We start from the raw sequence: 19,771 nt of genomic DNA on the forward strand, positions 1-19,771 counted from the left end.
GACCGTGATTCACACCTTGGAGTGTAGGTGAGACTGTGGAGAGGGTGAGATGTTCACACATCTCCTGCACTTCTCAGTTCCTTCACTGATGTTGGGAACACTATTGCTTTAGATCTCAAAGGTGTGGCAGAGACTTATCTTGCTTATCCATTTTCCTCCGTCCTTAGCAACAAAACACCAATTTTTAATTTTTAATTTTTTTAATTTAATTTTTAATTTTTTTAACCATGTCTGGGATTCAGTTCATGCATTGTGTGGGGCTTCAAAGAATGTTCCTTATAATGCAAAAAGTGAATTTATTTGCTTTCCTTCCCTTCCGCTTTCCTTGCTTTTCCTCTCCTGCCTTCCCTTCCTTTCCCTCTCTTCCCTTCCCTTCCCTTCCTTCCCTTCCCTTCCTTTCCTTTCCCTTCTCTTCCTTCCCTTCCCTTGTCTTTCATTTCCTTCCCTTCCCTTCTGTTTCCTTTCCTCCCCTTCTCTTTCCTTCCCTTACTTTCCCTTTCCTTCCTTTCCCTTCTCTTCCCTTCCCTTCTCTTTTCTTCCTTTTCTTTCCCTTCCCTTCTCTTTCCTTTCCTTCCCTTCCTTTCTCTTCCCTTCCCTTCCCTCCCTTCCCTCCCTTCCCTTCTGTTTCCTTCCCTTCTCTTTCTTTCTCTTCCTTTCCCTTTCCTTCCTTTTCCTTCTCTTCCTTTCCCTTCTCTTTCCTTCATTTTCTTCCCTTCCCTTCCCTTCCCTTCCCTCCCTTCCCTCACTTCCCTCCCTTCCCTTCCTTTCTGTTTCCTTCCCTTCCCTTCCCTTCCTTTCCCTTCTCTTTCCTTCCCTTGTCTTTCATTTCCTTCCCTTCCCTTCTGTTTCCTTCCCTTCTGTTTCCTTCCCTTCCTTTCCCTTTCCTTCCTTTTCCTTCTCTTCCCTTCCCTTCTCTTTCCTTCTCTTCCCTTCCCTTTCCTCCCTTCCCTCACTTCCCTCCCTTCCCTTCTCTTCCCTTCTCTTTCTCTTCCCTTATCTTTCCTTCTCTTTCTTCCCTTTTGTTCTGCTCTGTTGCCTGGAATATGAATGTAGTAGCTAGTGTACTAGAAGCCATTTTATTTATTTAAAGTAATTCATTTATACACTTATATTGTCCAGGCTGGGCTCAAACTCCTGGATTCAAGGGATCCTCCAGCCTCTTCCTCCCAAATAGCTGCAAGTATGGGTGCCCCAGGCCACTGTGCCTGGCTAAAATGCATTTTTCTTCTGACCATAAGGTACCTAGCAATGGTAGAGCAAAAAGGACCATGAGTTTATGATGATTCGGAACTATTTGCTTTGGGGCTTGAATTATGTGAGCAAGAAATATGTCTGTTCTGACTGTTATTCTTTTGTGTATTTGGGAGGCATCATAATTGGTCAGCCTCATCACCAATAACCCAAATACAAAAAATTCAATAAAAATCTAACACAAGGGGGTGGGCATGGTGGTGCATGTCTTTAATCCCAGCACTGGGGAGGCAGAGCTAGGAGGATCACCATGAGTAAAACCAAATAATAATAATAATAAAGATCTAACTCCAAGGGAAAAAGAGTAGTATTGGCCATTTCCCCTTTCTCAACCTTCTACGAGCACACACATACATACTTATTATACTAATCTTTTTTTTTCTAGTTTTTTTATGAGAGAGAGCAAGAGAGAAAGAAAGAGAGAATTGGCACACTAGGGCCTCCAGCCATTGCAATCGAACTCTAGATGCATGTGCCACCTTCTCCCCACGTGTGATGTGGTGTGCTTGCATCATCTCGTGCATCTGGCTTATGTGGGACCTGAGGAGTTGAACATGGGTCCTTGGGCTTCGCAGGCAGGCACCTTAACTGCTAAGCCATCTCTCCAGCCCAACTCTACTAATTTATAGTTTCACATTAATGATCCGATGAACTATTGCCACCATTTGTTGGAGAGTCTACCCCTTCTTCCAAGTCTTCCAAAAATGTTTTATATTGTGTAGTTAAGTGCATTATTACCAGAAAGTTCCCCAGGTCATAAAATACTTTCTCCATGAGTTGCAATATTTGCTGGCACATGTTCACTTCAGTAAAATGATCCGTGTATCAAAAACCCACGGGGTTTCTGCAGAAGCCAGGCATGGCATAGCACCTCCTGTGTGGCATGTGTGAAATCTGCCTGTCACTGTAAACATTCTTCTGCAATGTGACACTCTGCCCCTCTGTCCATTTCACATTAAATGTTCCGCATGCTGGGAATGCTGGAAAAGAGGTTCTTTTTTAAAGGACTACCATACAGCATTGCAATATTAGGAGCTGAACAGACCTTGAGGAGGTCATTTAACCCCCCCCCCCCATTTTATACAAGAGGAAACTAAGGCACAGATTGGCTGTCTCATTCACAGTTAATCAGTTGGTTAATGATAGGTCTAGAAATAAGGTCTGATGCTAGATTCTAGATTTTTGAATTTGTTTCATGCATTGATACTTCCATAGTAGACTCAGGAAAGCTATTTTTCATTCTTCCATAAGCCATGTCTAACTTTGTATTTCAGAGAATGTGTCTCCTGCTTGACACGAACTGCTTATCATCTAAGAGGAAAGAAAGCTACTTGAAAGCAGATGGCATGGCTCAGTGGTGCTGGGAAGAGGCGTGCTCCGTGGACGCTGTGCATGGACTGCCCCGCTGACTGCCTCTCCCCCCAGCCCACATAGCTAATGCTTGACGCCATTGAGCTCTAAGCTGAGTTTCCATCCTTGCATGAAAAGTTAGCTTGGCAGAGTTTGGCAGGTTTAAGTCTGACCGGCTATACTCTCTGCCACAGGGAACTTAAATGAGACAAATGTGTCTGGTTTAGGACAAACCAGTCTCTTGAAAACTACAGAGACACACTAACAAATGCATGTTGGTATAGACCTTACATATAAACTAACTTCAGTCCTCCTCTCTGAGGTGCCACGCTTGTGAACAAAGAAAACAAGGGGTCTCTTTTGAGTGTGGTGCCTTAGTATTTCATGGTTTTACACTAGTTCTGTGAGAGTTTTAGGAGAAGGCCAGGTGTGGTGGCTCATGCCTTTAATCCCAGCACTCGGGAGGCTGAGGTAGGAGGATACCCATGAGTTCAAGGCCACCCTGAGACTACATAGTGAATTCCAGGTCAGCCTGGGCCAGAGTAAAACCCTACCTTGAAAAACAAAACAAAACAAAAGAAGAGGAGGAGGAAGAAGAGGAAGAGTTGTTTTAGGAGAAAGTGATCAAGTGTGATACCTTCTGTGAATATCTTTTTTTTTTTCCTTTTGGTTTTTTGAGGTACAGTCTCACTCTAGCCCAGGTTGACCTGGAATTCACTATGTAGTCTCAGGCTGGCCTCAAACTCATGGCAATCCTCCTACCTCTCAGCCTCCAGAGTGTGAGTACTGGCATTAAAGGCATGCACCACCACGCCTGGCTCCTTCCATGAACATCTTGAGAGTCACTTTTATCTTTTATTGTTAATATTTATTTATTTGCAAGCAGAGATATAGAGATAATTAGATGTTAGATTGACAGATGATAGAGTGAATGAGCATGCCACTGCCCACGAAGTCCAGATACACGTGCTATTTGTACACCTGCCTATATGTAGACAGTGGGGAACTGAACCCAGGTTGTTAGGCTTTGCAGGCAAATGCCTTAATTGTTGAGCCATCTCTCCAGCCATTTTTTTTTCTTTTGATGTGTTGGGGATCCTATTTGCCATTGTAAATCAAACATCAAACAACAGAGCCAGGTATGGTAGCACATGCCTTTACTCCCAGCACTTGGGAGGCTGAGGCAGGAGGATCATCATGAGTTTGAGGCCAGCCTGGAGCTAGAGTGAGTTTCAGATCAGCCTGGGCTGGCGTGAGACCCTGCCTCAAAAAACAACAACAAAATCCTGGAAGAAATAAAGAAAAAAAAACAAGGGCTGGAGAGATGGCTCAACGGTTAAAGGTACTTGCTTGCAAAGCATGATAGCTTGAGTTTGATTCCCCAGTACCCACACAAAACCAGAGGCACAAAGTGGCGCATGTGTCTGGAGTTTATTTGCAGTAGCAAGAGACCCTGGTATGCCCATTCTGTTTCTGTCCTTTCTCTCTCTCTCTCCCTGTCTCTCTGCTTGCAAATAAATAAATAAGAATTTTGGGGAGCTGGAGAGATGACTGAATCATTAAGACACTTACTTGCAAGCCTGATGGCCCAGGTTCAAATCCCATTACTAACATAAAGCCAGATGTACAAGGTGGTGCATGCATCTGGAGTTTGTTTACAATGAGAAGAGGCCCTGGTGAACCCACTCTTTCTCTGTCTCTTTGGAAATAATAATTTTTTATTTTATTTTATTTTTTTTATATTTTCTTTGATTTTTATGATAACATCATTCATTGCTTTGAATAGTGGTTCAGATTGCTTCCACTTACTTATTATTTTGGTTAGTTTTACCATTTAAATTTTGATGAATTGCTTTTTTTTTTAATCTTCAAATATGTCAAATTTGGGCCCTAAATTTGAATTCATAGCCAAGGTAGAGTGGGACCCTGCTTCAAAAAAAAAAAAAAAGCCGGGCGTGGTGGCGCACGCTTTTAATCCCAGCACTTGGGAGGCAGAGGTAGGAGGATCGCCGAGAGTTCAAGGCCACCCTGAGACAACATAGTGAATTCCAGGTCAGCCTGAGCCAGAGTGAGACCCTACCTCGAAAAACCAAAAAAAAAAAAAAAAAGTAAACAAAGATGTCAATTTCTTTCCTGACACTAGGTAGGGTAGGTGCTGTCCATCTCCTGGATCTTCAAGCCTTTGCACTAGGGCACTGACTGGAGCTTCTCATCAGTAAGTATCCCTAGGGGGCCTCACCTTCATAGGACCAGTTGTTGAAGGTCTGGGTCAAGGCTTGCATCTCCTGCAGCAGGACTGAGTCTGCTTGGGATGAGGTTTCTCCTGGATCCTCCTCTTCCAGACCCTCCTCTTCTTCCTCAGGGTCAGGGGAGTTCTGCATCATTTCTTCGATCTCCTCAATCACCTGATCTGCTGTGAGTAGTGGCTCCTCATTGATGCCAGAATCATTTTCACTCTTCTCATTGAACTCTTCCTCTTCCTTCTCATGGATCTCAGTGTCAGAGCTGTTGCCATTCAGAGCCTCGATGTTTGGGTCCCTCCAGTCTTCTGAGAGTGAAGGGATGTAATAGTCTGTCAGTGCATCCCAAACCCTCTGCCTCCCAAGTGCTGGGATTCTGGAAATAATAATTTTAAAAATAAAAAAATTTAAAAAACAATGGCTATTAGCTGGGCACGATGACACATGCTTTTTATTTTTTTTCTTGAGGTACGGTCTTGCTCTATCTCAGGCTGACCTGGAATTCATTCTGTAGTCTCAGGCTAGCCTCAAACTCACAGCGATCCTCCTACCTCTGTCTCCCAAGTGCTGGGATCAAAGGCGTGAGTCACCATGCCCAGCTGACACATACGTTTACTTCTAGCACTCGGGAGGCAGAGGTAGGTAGGGGGATCCCCATAAGTTCAAGGACAGCCTGGTGCCATGGACAGAGTGAGGTCCAGATTGTCATGTGCTAGAGTGAGACCCTACCTCAAAAAAAAAAAAAAAAAAAAATAGGCTACTGGTCTGTATAGTGTGTGTGTGTGTGTGTGTGTGTGTGTGTGTGTGTGTGTATGTTATATGCATGTGTGTGCAGATGTACACACCTTGTGAGCGTGATTGTGGAAGCCAGGGGAGTGTCCTTCCCCATCCCTCTTCTGCCTTATTTCCTGGAGACAAAGTGTCTCATGGAACCAGGAGCTCACTATGTTTCAGTCAGACTAAGTCACCAGTAAGCCGCAGAGATCCCCGTGACTCTGTCCCGCCTCAGCACTGGGGATACAGGTGCGCACAGCGACACCCGATTCTGACGTGGATGCTAGAATTGAACCCTGGACTCAGGGCTCTGTGCATGCGCAGCAGCTGCTGTCACCACGGAGACCCAGCGCTGTCTGGCTTTCCTAACCCACGCCTCACCTGTATTTAACTGTACAGGCCAGTGGTTTTTACTACATAGCCAACAAAGTTATGTAACTGATAAATTACCAAACTCCAGAACATTTTCAACCCAGTATCTAAGAGCATTCTCTCCTAACTCCACCTTCCTGGGCCCTTGACAACCGTTAATTTATTTTTTTTGACATTACAGATGTGCCTATTCTGAACATTTTATATAAGTGGTATTGAACAACATGTGGTTTATTTATTTTATAGTATTTTTGTATCTGATTTCATTCACTAGTAGAAGTTTCATCAAGTTTGTACCATGTACCCTTGCTTCATTCATTCATAGACCGTATATATATATTTTTAAAAGAACGTGTCTTGATAAAAGGTAAATGCTGCATATCCTTTGATAGAAACCTTGGCTGTTTTTAGTAAAGAAAACAAAAGCTCTTCAGTTTAGAAATGTGGCTTCACCAATTAGCATTGATACAGTGATGTGATATGAGAATTTTTAAAAATTTTTTATTTTTTGGTTTTTCCAGGTTGGGTCTCACTCTAGTCCAGGTTTATCTGGAATTCACTATGTAGTCTCAAGGTGGCCTCGAACTCATGGTGATCCTCCTACCTGTGCCTCCTGAGTGCTGGGATTAAAGGCGTGCGCCACCTGCCTGGCATGATATGAGAATTTTAATCCCAATAATTAAGAACTAAAGAAAAGGAATTGCTAATGGGAGCATAAAAATCATCATCTGAATACAGCAGTTTTTCTTCCTAGTCCTAATGAAAGTGAAAATATAGGTTACACTTGACTCATGTATTATGACCATGGTTCATTTTCCATCATCCAGCAAATATTTTGCATGCTGTGTGGGCACATGTATCTTTCAAGCAGACAGAGAGGAACAAGTGAGACCCAAGGCTGTAGCTGAATTTGGAAAGTTGGAGGTGTTCTCATAAGCCACATGAGATGGGCAAGAGACTCCTTCCAGCCGGCAAGAGGGCAGAGCACAGACAACAGATGGGAGAAAGGTCCCATAGCTGTCAGGTTCCAGCATCCTTGTGCTGCAGAAGGGAGGTGCCAACATGATTGATGTTCAGAGGCCGTATAAAAGCCTTGGGTTTCTCCCCAGCTGCTCGTCACATTGACCTGCACTGTCTCTCGACTGCTCTGGTGGTTTCTGTCAGCTAGTACTGGAAGGGAGAACACTCCTTGGAGAATAAGCTTGTACTGTGCCATGCCAGAACCCACTAAGAAAGAGGGTAAGAGCATCCGTGGAGCTTCTTCTTGTACTTTTTAATTGGGTGTGTATGGTGTTTGTTTTCAAACAAAAATCCAATTTATTAGGTGGGCTACAAAAATAACTATTGTGCTGTAAGGATAAGTTCCTACAGAATAAAAAAGACCAGAAGAAAAAATAATAAAGGAAGACTCTTATGCACTGAAAAATATCTGACAATACTAGTTTATGAAGGAATATTGATGCCTATGATCAAATAAAAAATGTATCATTCATTTATAGAGATCCTTAAAGTGCAATTCAAAGACATCAGCTGCTCATGGAAAGCAGATTACATTTTCAAGCTTATTTTCTTGGGTTAGATCTCAAATTTTTTTAACCATGTATTTTGCAGTTTGCAGGGGTGAGGGCTTGGCATGAATGATTTCTCACATGGTTAGTACGTTTGTCCAAATTGTCATAAAGGGATTTGTGAGTGTCTACATTTGCTATGTGTTTTTTTTCTTTCATAGAAGGGCATTTAAAATATAGAAATGAGAGTATTTTTACTTTTATTGGTGTCTTTGGAAAATAGTCCTCAAATTCTTGCATGAAAATAAAATGTCTCAATAGCACTCCTTGTACTCATTTCTGAGTTTATAACTAGGTACTTTCACACAATCTGTAGCCTGTGAAATAATTAACCTGAAAGTATTAAAATGTTCTTCATTAGGAGAAATGTTTTCTCCAATAAGGTTTCTCCTTTCTATGAAAAAAACTCACCATTTTCAAGCTACTGATAAATAATGGAAGCAAATGGCATTGCTGACCATGAAAATAGTGAAAAATAGACATTCATCACACAAACGATATTGACATTACTTTTTAACAGAAATATCCTTAAAAGTAATAGTTCATACTCTGATTTCTTTTTCAGATCATACAGATCTTTCATCTTTTACTTAAGATTTCTAAGGAAAGGAAAAACTCTTGAGTTGCTTAAACAATTTTTTTGAGGGCTTGCTTCTTCTTCAGGGTTAATAAAAATATGGATTATTTAAAGTTATATCAGTCTTCATTAGGGCTCCCTGAATCTTTCTTTTTTACTTCTGCATATAAAAGCACACATCCACAATTAGCAGAGCACAGAAAACAATCTTTAGCCTTTCCTTCCTAATTCTTCAAAGTGGCTTGAACTTGAAGAACTTTGAAAAAGATGCTACATGTTGAACCTGAAGTTGAACTACTTACTAAATTATCAAAAGGCTTTTAAATAATTTTCTTTATGTAATTAAGTAGCCAGTGCTGACAGGCCAGGGTGATCAGTTTCAGGTTGGCCCTACTTAGTAGCAGAGGGCATTGATGGATGAAGTCTTCCACCCAAAATAACCACACCAAATGCATGCATTAATATGGGAACTTAATCCTGACTCTGAGGCACTGTGTCCAACCCCCGCCGAAGTGTGTTACTGATACTGCAAATGAGTTACATGTGCATAACGGGTTTTTTTATCTAATCTGTCACTTCTTGCCTCCTCAAGGCTTTCTTCTATAGTTCCTAACTGAAAGCAGAATATTGTTTTAACTCTGAACTTCATTTTTGTATGAGATCCCATCTGAAAATGACAAGAAAGCTGGAAAACCAATAAATAAGGCAATAAACTGTAGAACCTATAAAGCGAATTAAATTATTCTGCCTGCTGGACACAATGAAGTTTTCTGTTTGTTTTGATAATTCAATCTAATTCGTCCTACTATTTAGAGAGACTACAACTACAGCGTTACAAAGAGAGCAATATTTTTTTCTTCTTATATGTATTTTTGTTATATATTCTCCATTTACTTTTTAAGTAAATTAGCACGAATACTAAAATCTCCATGCATTTCTTCTGCCATAAAAGTACTATTGATGTCCTGAGTAGGAGTCCTTCCACCCAGTACAGTAATTTTACACCCTTAGATTCTTTAGTTAGTTTAAATTTGGATGGTGGAAAGTGGAAGGGCAGGGGGTGGGAAACATGACTGATACATTTAAAAATCCATTGAGGAAGTACGGAGATTTTTCTTAAGTTGTCTTACTAACAGAACAGATTTTTAAAGGCACAGTGCCTTGAGGAGTTTTGCTTAGTGAAATCGTTGTCTTTTACTCTTTGTTTACATCTATAATACCAAGGAGTACGACAGTTCTTCAGCTGTTCTGGCCTTCTTCGAGCTGATTTTTTCACTAGCTTTTGCTCCTTATTATCCTCCTTCTGAAAGACGCAGCAGAGAATACCGCGTGCTGTGCTGCGGGCTTGTTCCAAACTCCCCGCAGACATCCTGCGGATCCTCTCGCTTCTCCCAGCTGGGCGCACCGCACCATGGCCAGATGGGCTGGGCCCCTGCTGTGAGTCTTGATAGCATCTGACAACTCTTCCAAAGAGACCAAGTTTTCAGCACCTAAAGTGCAAAGGAAGTCTCACTCAGGTGCCACCCACCCTACAGTGGCCTAGTTCTGGGAGAAGCAATGTTGGTTCTTGAGAGAACTTGTTATTCTAAGGAGGAAGGCTGGACTTTAGAAAGGAGTCTAATGGAAGTAATAGTCCATAGTCCTTATATAGAGCCTTGACAATACTTTGGGCATCTCAATGGTTCTTTTTGGGAAAAGAAAGCAGTTTTATTTCTTGGTGGTGCTGGGATCAAATCCAGGGTCCCCTGCTTGCTAGGCTAGGCATGCGCTCTGCGGCTGCACGACACCCCCAGCCTGGAAGGCATTCTTTCTGAGGAGTTCACACTCCTCATTGCCCTGTTTTCCACTAGTCGCATATGTATTTGTACTGTCAATTACACACAAAGGCTTACCTTAGACTGTATTTATGCAGAACCTGAGGCCTGGTACAATGACGTTATTTAATCAAATAGTGAGAGATGTACAAGGATGGTTCACATTGATGGGGGTCTCCCAGATTGCTTTGCTGACATACTCATTTATCAACTCCCCCTCCCCCTCCCCGAGGTAGGGTCTCACTCTAGCCAAAGCCGACAAAAAATATTTTATCTATCTATCTATCTATCTATCTATCTATCTATCTATCTATCTATCTATCTATCAGAGGCAGAGAGAGAGAGAGGGAGAGAATGGTCATGCCAGGACCTCTGGCTACTGAAAATTAACTCCAGATGCATGCACCACCTTGTGCATCTGGCTTATGTAGATACTGGGGAATTGAACCCAGGCCCTTAGGCTTCACAGAGAAGCACCTTAACCACTAAGCCATCTCTCAAGTCCCTCAGCTATTAACTGAGCACTAGCTGTGGGCTATTGGCTAGGACTTCAGAGGTATAAGCTGGTTTTTAAAGCCTTCTTGGTGCATTGCCTCTGAGCCCTACTGGGTGAAGAAATTACCTTCCACCAGAAATTCTTTGTTCTAGTCCAAAAGAAATGGTCAACATAAAAGTAAGAAATTGCAATAGCTTTTCTTCTGGGATAGTTTAATTAAAACAGCACAAATGGCTTTTAACTTTTTAAGCTTTTAACAATTTTAAATCATAAATGACTCAAACCCATCACAAGTATTTTATCTCTGCAGCATGAAATAATTAAAACTATAAACCATGGCTCTTTAATATCCTTATATAATTGTTAACTGTTGGATTCTATAGGGTCCAGAACAATTCTCTTCTAAAACACTGAGTTGAGACCTTAGCATGATTTTTGCATTATACTCTATGCCAGGTCCTATTTTGTTTTATGTACTTAAGTCGCCAGAGAAGGGCAATGGCCCCACCTTGATGCTCATGTATCAATTCAAAAACACCCTGTGGAATCACTGTAACTTTCTCACCTTTCATGAGGTCCTTTTTTTTTATTATTATTATTTTTCGAGGGAGGGTTTCACTCTAGCTCAGGCTGACCTGGAATTCACTATGTAGTCTCAGGGTGGCCTCCAACTCATGGTGATCCTCCTACCTCTGCCTCCCAAGTGCTGGCATTAAAGGCGTGCGCCACCACGCCCGGCACTGGGCCTATTCATGTAAGGTCTTTTTTGAAAACTCAGAGCAAAGCAGGTTCACTTACAATGAAATTTTTTTAAAATTATTTATTTATTTGAGAGTGACAGACACAGAGAGAAAGACAGATAGAGGGAGGGAGAGAGAATGGGCACACCAGGGCTTCCAGCCTCTGCAAACGAACTCCAGACGCGTGCGCCCCCTTGTGCATCTGGCTAACGTGGGACCTGGGGAACCGAGCCTCGAACCGGGGTCCATCTCTCCAGCCCTACAATGAAAATTTTAAGAGGCCATGCTAATAATATTAGGAATCAAATATATAGTGTTGTTGGTATAGATTCAAGTAACTGTTATATTAGCCTTGTCTTTTTTTTTTTTTTTTTTAATTAAGGACAAGTTGGGAATATGGCTATTGAGACCTTTTTCAGTCCATAAGGTTTTCCCCAGCCTGTGCTTTTCCTTCCTGATCACTAAATATTTCATCACATTTGGCTGTTCTGTGGAACCCAAACCTATCTGAATATAGAGCGGCATCCTTCACCTCTTGCCTATCTCTTGCATGGCTCAGGGCTTAGTCATCCTCAGAAAAGGAGAGCAGTGACTGGCAGCCTCCCTCTTATATTTAGTCTGACCTTCAGTCTCCACATGCATGAGATTGGATGCCCTATTCATGCACCAAAATAAATTTGACTTGGAAAAATTATTATGCATCCATACATATATATGCATTTATTTATCTCAAGTTGGTAAAATAATTTTTAGATATAAGACAAAAGAACAAAGGAGAAGGTAACTATTTTCCTTCTAACTCTGCAAGGTTATTTAGGCTACGTAGAATTGAATGAAGAATAAAAAAATTCTACTGTTGGGGGCATTGTGATGGCACATGCCTGTACTCCTAGCACTCGAGAGGCTGAAGTACCAAGAATTCAAGCCCAACTTGGGCCATATAGTAAAACTCTGTCTCACAAATAAACACAAAAGGAGCTGGAGAGATGACTCAATGGTTAAAGACACTTGCCTGCAAAGTCTAAGGACCCAGGTTCAATTCCCCAGTACCTACCTAAAGCCAGCTGTACAAGGTGCTGCATACATCTAGAGTTCCTTTGCAGTGGCTAGAGGCCCTGGTATGCCCATTCTTTCTCTCACTCTCTCATATAAGTAAATAAAATATTTAAAGAATCAACACAAAAGCAAGCAAACAAAGAAGTGTTGAAGCAAAGAATATTACACTTTTATTTCTCACCTAAAGAGAGCTGCCTTATTGACTGACAGTTGATGGTGTGGGCTGGACAGGTCTGGGCTAAGAAGGACTGCTCTGGGCTAAGGCGTCCTGAAGAGGCTTAATAATACTTGGAGTTTTTCAGGAGTCTTTTGACCTCCCATATGGCACCTGTTAGGAAGATACATAAAGGACTGGCCAATTCTTTCTTCTCAAGAACCCTAACTAGATCACTTTTTAAAAACCTATAAAAAACAAGTTGTATCCTTGCTTCTGATCAGTAAGTCTGACGAAATCTCCTTGTTCTCAGGTCTTTCTAGCAGCAGTGAGTTCAAGAGGAAAGAAGTTAGTAAATGATCAAAAGTAGAGGTAGGGCTCACTAACAAGTCTGAGAAAACAGAAAGGAACAATGTGAAGCACTTATTTTCTCAGTGACTTTATTTTAGAAATGAGACATCACCTTTCCCTCTCTCCCTCCTTCCCTCCTTCCTTCCTTCCCTCTCTTCCTCCTTCTTTCCATCTTTTTTCCTTCTTCCTTTTCTCTTTCTTTCTTTCTATTTTATTTATGTATTTGAGAGAGAGGCAGAGAGATAATGAGCATACCAGGGCCTCCAGCCACTGCAAACAAACTCCAGATGCATGAGCCACCTTGTGCATGTGGCTTTACGTGAGTACTGGGGAATTGAACCTGTGTCCTTTGGCTTTGCAGGTAAGTGATTTAACCACTAAGCAATCTCTCCAGCTCTTTTTCTTTCTTTTCTTTTTTTGAGGTAGGGTCTCACTCTAGCCCAGGCTGACCTGAAATTCACTATGTAGTATCAGGGTGTCCTTGAACTCACTGCAATTCTCCTACCTCTACCTCCCAAGTGCTGGGATTAAAGGCATGCACCACCATGCCTGGCCTTTTTTTCTTAATTATTTTATTTTATTTATTTGAGAAAGAGGCACATAGAGAGAGAATGGGTGCACCAGGCCCTTTAGCCAATGTAAACCAATTCCAGATGCATGTGCCACCTTGTGCATGTGGCTTATGTGGGTCCTGGGGAATCGAACCTGGGTTCTTAAGCTTCCTGTGACAGTGCCTTAACTGCTAAACCATCTCTCCAGCCCCCCCTTTTTTTTTAAGGTATGGTTTCGCTTTAGTCCAGGCTGACCTGGAATAGTCTCAGGGGAGCCTGGAACTCATGGTGATCCTCCTACTTCTGCCTCCCGACTGCTAGAATTAAAGGCATGTGTGTGCCACCATGCCTGGCATAATATTATATTTTAGGAGAGCAGGTAAGAGATAACGGGCCTCTAACCATGGCAAATAAACTCCAGATACATGTGTCACCTTGTGCATCTGGCTTAGGTGGGTCCTGGAGAATCAAACCTGGGTCCTCAGGCTTTGCAGACGAACATCTTAATTGCTGAGCCATCTGTCCAGCACTCTCTCTTTCTTCCTTTTCCATCCTTCCTTCCTTCCTCCTTCCTTTTGTTTTTTATTTCTCTCTCTCTTTCTTTCTGGACAGGGTCTTACTATTTAGCTCAGGCTGGCCTTGAACTTGCAATCCTTCCACTTTAACCGCCCCAGTGCTAGCATTGCCGATATACATCATCATGCTCAGCTTTTTAAAATTTTTATTTTGTTTTGTTTTGTTTTGTTTTTCAAGGTAGGGTCTCATTCTAGTCCAGGCTGACCTGGAATTCATTGTGTAGTCTTAGGCTGGCCACGAACTCACAGCAATCCTCCTACCTCCCAAATGTTGGGATTAAAGGCATGTGCCACCATGCCCAGCTTTCAGCTTTTTAAAAATTATTTTTATTTATTTATTTATTTATTTGACAGAGAAAGAGGGAGAGAGAGAAAGAGAGTGGGCATGCCAGGGCCTCCAGCCACTACAAACGAACTCCATATGCATGCACCCTCTTGTGCATCTGGCTAACATGGGTCCTGGGGGAATTGAACCTGGGTCCTTTGGCTTTGCAGGCAAATGCCTTAACTGCTAAGCCATCCCTCCAGCCCATGCTCAGTTTTTAAACATTTTCTTTTGGAGTCCCTAGGCGCATACAATTCATAGTGTGTTCTAATGTAGCAATTTGAAAGTCCAACTCTCCAACATTCATGGTGGACTAAACGACACAATCTGAAGTCATTTTCAATGAAATAAATAAATAGACTATCACTTTTTATTCTTGTTTATTTTATTTTTATTTGAAAGAGGAAGGCAGAGATAGAGAAAGAGAATGGGTGCACCAGGGACTCTAACTGCGGAAAACAAACTCCAGATACACGCACTGCCTTGTGCATATGGCTTTATGTGAGTCCTGGGGAATTGAACCTGGGTCCTTTGACTTTGTAGGCAAGTGCCTTAACAGTAACCATCTCTTCAGTGCCCCCCACCCCAAGCTATGTTTTTATGTCATAGGCCATGAGGTGAGGTGTAAGCATATTCACTCACCAAGAGTTTTTCTTATCAAATACAATCTTATTTCTAGCCAGAAACTTCCTTCTAGCTGGGTGTGAGTTCCAGGTCAGCCTAGGCTGGAGTGAGACCCTGGCCTCAATCAAAACCAAAAAGAAAGGGGAAAAAAAAGTTTAAAAAAAAAAAGCTTTCTTCTAGTTGTTTTAAATGAATAAGCCAACCAAGTGTAATGTGCACATGTAAGAAATTGTGTATGAGGGGCTGGAAAGATGGCTGAGCAGTTAAGACGCTAGCTTGGAAAGTCTAATGACCTAGGTTCGATTCCCCAGTACCCACGTAAAGTCAGATGCAGAGTGGTGCACATTAGACTATCACTTTTTAAAACTACTATTTTATTTTATTCATTTGAGAGAGAGGGGGACAGAGAAAGAGGCAGATAGAGAGTGAATGGGTGTGACAGTACCTTCAGTCACTGCAAAGACACTCCGAACACATGTGCCACCTTGTGCATCTGGCTAACATGGGTCCTGGGGAATTTAACCTGGGTCCTTTGCCTTTGCAGGCAAACACTAACTGCTAAGCCATCTCTCCAGCCTGATTATCTCTTTAAAAAAAAAAAAAATTAAAGGTAGAGTCTCACTGTAGCCCAGGCTGACTTGGAAGTCACTCTGTAATCTCAGGCTGTCCTTGAATTCACAGCAGCCCTTCCACCTCTGCCTTCCTCTTGCTGGGATTAAAGGCATGCACCACTTTGCCTGGCAAGTAGATTGTTCCTTAAAAAAACTTGAATATGAAACCATTTTTATGCAATACAAATACATTCTTGTTTTAGATTTTAGGAAGTTGTTGGCGGTATCTTTGTTCTTTTCCCTTAAAGCTCTTACTATTGTTTTATTTTAAATGTTGTTTTGATGTGTTTATGGACACCTAGAGAGGAATTTCTTTTCTTTTTAATTTTCACAATTTTTTTTTAAAATTTTTTTTTTTATTATTTATTTATTTGAGAGCGACAGACACAGAGAGAAAGACAGATAGAGGGAGAGAGAGAGAATGGGCGCGCCAGGGCTTCCAGCCTCTGCAAACGAACTCCAGACGCGTGCGCCCCCTTGTGCATCTGGCTAACGTGGGACCTGGGGAACCGAGCCTCGAACCGGGGTCCTTTGGCTTCACAGGCAAGCGCTTAACCACTAAGCCATCTCTCCAGCCCCAATTTTCACAATTTTTATTAACATTTTCCATAATGAGAAGAATTTCTTATTAGGAATAATTACTATTTTTATCTGAACTCCTTCCTAATTACTCTATGAAAACTATATTAAGTGACACCAAGTGCCTTTGGCAGCCAGTGATTTCTGTGGTAATTCTAGACTTCATCTCTAGACATTCTTGGGTGTGTTTATGACACAAAGCAGGGTTAAAGATGTAGCAATCAAAATTAAGTAGAAACAACCTTATTTCATCTGTGTAGCCAGGGCCATGTTCTGTTTCTGCTTCCTGTCAGTCGTGGTGAGGTCAGATAGCTAATCTGGAAGTTTTAGTTGGTTCATAGTGTTGCACCCTAGAGATATTGAGGAAATACATAAAAGGGCAGTTACTTAATTATAATGTTCTGAGTTATGTCACTCACAAAGTAGCTGGTCTTTATTCCAGAGCCATTTATTAAATTTTGAGGGCACAGTTATTAACTAAGATGATGCTATGAATAAGAACAAAGACTTTGATATCTAATCTCTCACAGGCAGCAAATTAATCCATAAATAGAGAAAACAGGACCTTGGTCCCCATAGCTTTTTACAAAACACCTCCCTCAAATCAAAGTGATGACACTGTCTTGTCCCATCATAGTCTGTTCTGGGTACATAGGCCCAGCTTTAATTTACAAAGACTACCTCCATATAGCCCCACAGATATTAAACAGAGGACAAATCTCAAGGTGTCCCCACATGTAGGGCAGAGTATTTATGAGCTTGTATGTGTTTCCAGAGTGAAGGTTTAGATCCCACCAGACTGGGCGGGGATTGGTTGATTAGACCAGGGAAAGCTGAGGCTCATTTTATCTCATGCTTACCTCACTCTCTAATATGAAGTTCACAAAAAGCCAACTCTAATCTGACTTTCATTACTCCTTTAAAGTCCAAGTCCACTTTGATAAGACTTTTGCCCTTTTATACTCCCTTAGGAATCTTTTTATAAGCCAATTTGGCACAGGAATGTAATAGCTAAAATTATGTCTAATATGTCAAGGGTTAGGTCTCATGCTTTTGTTTCATTCAGTTATTTTTTACTTGTATTTATCTAGTTAGAATAAACATTTTCACTCTATAGGTCATCCAAGTCTTTCTCTAACAGAATCAACTCTTGAATTTCTTTGGAATGTTTTGTTGTTGTTGTTCATTTTTATTTATTTATTTGAGAGCGACTGGCAGAGAGAAAGAGGAAGAGAAAGAGAGAGTGAAAGAGAGAATGAGAGAGAGAATAGGTGCGCCAGGGCCTCCAGCCACTGCAAACGAACTCCAGACACATGCACTCCCTTGTGCATCTGGCTAATGTGGGTCCTGGGGAATCGAGCCTCGAACGGGTGTCCTTAGGCTTCATAAGTAAGTGCTTAACAGCTAAGCCATCTCTCCAGCCCTCTTTGGAATGTTTTTGCTTATAGCCTTTGCTGCCTATAACATTTCATACTAGACTGAGTACTTTATTTACAACTAAATGCTCACCTATTTGTATAATTCTGCATTTTTATTCATTATGTTTAGAGCTACATGTCTTTGAGATTGTCCTGTATCCAGTGTGTAGCTTGGCTTTTTCCTTATGCATAATAAATAACATTCACTATTAAAAAACAGTGACAAAATGACTGTAGACTGTCTTGGGGTCTACATTTTTCTGAAGTAACCACTTAAGGAACTCTCTGTGACCACATATGGATGTGGCGGGTGACTGATGGAGTGCTCTCGGGTTTACAGCTTGGGAATTTTACTTTTATGGCCCCCACCTGGAATCAGGTCTCTCCTTCCTCTATTTTTAAGAAGTCACCCAATATGAGGCCCAGCAGTGGCTTGGGACACGGTCTTTATCTTCTAACCCATGAGGCCATGCATGAATCATCCATACAGACCCCAAGAAAGACGCAGCGGGAGACTCAAGGAGAAAGTACTGAGAGTTCAATCCTTTTTGCAATAATTCCCTTGTGACTTGTACCAATTTTTTTAAATTTCTTCTATTTGAATCATTTTATCTCCTACTCACACTCATCTCTACTACTATAGGCCCTGCTTGATTCCCTTTTAAACATGAGATCAGAGTAAATCGGTATGTTGTAGCAAAAGATCTTTTCAATTTTTTTTTTTACTTACTTATTTGAGAGAACATGAGAGGGAGAGAGAGAGAGAGAGAGAGAGAGAGAGAGGGAGAGAGAGAGGAGACAGAGAGAGAGAATGGTGTGCCAGGGCCTTCAGCCACTGCAAACGAACAAGGTAGCACATGTGTCTGGCTTGCCTGGGTACTAGGGAATTGAACCTGGGTCCTTAGGCTTTGCTGGCAAGTGTCTTAACCACTAAGACATCTCTTCAGCCAAAAGATCTTTTTGTGTCCCAAAGCAACAATGCCTACATTTTAATCTTCATCCAGTGCAAAATGTCCCAAAACAACAACGACTACATTTTAATCTTCTTCCAGTGTAAAATGTTGAAATATACATAATTAGGAGGACAAAATCAAAAATTGACTAAAAGAGTTTTTTTCCTATAGATCTAGGGAAATTCCATCAGGCTAAACATGAGTCATTGAAATGTGCACAGTCAGGGCACAATTGGACTGCAGCTCTTCAGAGCCTTAGAGAACAATTTTTGGCAACAGAAAATAAAAATAGGCTATACCGAATAAATAAATAAAATAAATAAAGAATTGCTTTAAATTGCTCCACTGTCTGCAGAGTTTAGAGTTCATTTTGTTCTTAGCCTGGTAACCTCATTACTTCCTAAAATGTAATATAGCTTTCTTACTTTTTTTGTTTGTTTGTTTTATTTTGGTTTTTGGGTAGGGTCTCACTTGCCCAAGCTGACCTGGAATTCACTTTGTAGTCTCAGGATGTTATCAAACTCATAGCAATCTTCCTACCTCTGCCTCCCAAGTGCTGGGATTAAAAGCGTGTGCCACCATGCCTGGCTTTGTTTTTCGTTTTTTGTTTTTCCAAGTAGAGTCTCACTTTAGCCCAGGTTTACCTGAAATTCACTATGTAGTCTCAGGTTGGCCTTGAACTCACAGCTACCCTCCAATCTCTGCATCTCAAGTTCTGGGGTTAAAGGCGTGCACTACCACGTCTGGCAACTTTCTTTCTTGTTAAACGCCAAGCATAGTGGGAGCCATGGGTAGTGGTGTACACCTGACATCCCAGCATTTGAGCGGTAGAGACTCGAGAATGGTGAGTTCAAGGGTACCCTCACCTACATAGTAAGTTTGAGGCCAGCTTGGGCTACATAACACCTTGTCTCAAAAATGTGGAGAAAGAGAGAAAGAGGAAAGAAAGGAAGAGAGAGAGAGAGAGGGAGAAAGGAAGGGAGGGAGGGAGGAAGAGAGGGAAAGAAGAAGGAAGGAAGGAAGGAAGGAAGGAAGGAAGGAAGGAAGGAAGGAAGGAAGGAAGGAAGGAAGGAAGGGAGAGAGAAAGAAAGAGCATTTGTGGTGGGTATTATTTGATTTTGCCTTAAATTAGAGATGTTGGCTATTGTAGTGAATGATAACTAAGAGCCCAAGTTACTGGCTTTTATGTCAAATGAGTTCATATTGATTTTTATTTTGAACTAATCTAGTTTGTCATAGATTTCTTCGTTTTATTCCTTGCTAGAAAATTATTATTCCTGTCTATCACTAGATGAAGATGCCCCTCCCCCCCACTACTGCCTCACACATCTTTGCTGTCATGGGCCCCAGTGTGACTGCAGGGGGTTAGCATTTAAGAAGGATGACATTATC

At 41.5% G+C, this 19,771-nt stretch overlaps 1 pseudogene; it reads left to right on the forward strand.

Annotated features, from left to right (window-relative positions):
• Positions 1-8,099: 8,099 nt before the first annotated feature.
• LOC123461777 lies at positions 8,100-8,222 on the forward strand (annotated as a pseudogene).
• Positions 8,223-19,771: the final 11,549 nt, after the last annotated feature.

The sequence above is a fragment of the Jaculus jaculus genome, chromosome 6 (assembly GCF_020740685.1).
Source record: "Jaculus jaculus isolate mJacJac1 chromosome 6, mJacJac1.mat.Y.cur, whole genome shotgun sequence".
Classification (NCBI taxonomy): domain Eukaryota; kingdom Metazoa; phylum Chordata; class Mammalia; order Rodentia; family Dipodidae; genus Jaculus; species Jaculus jaculus.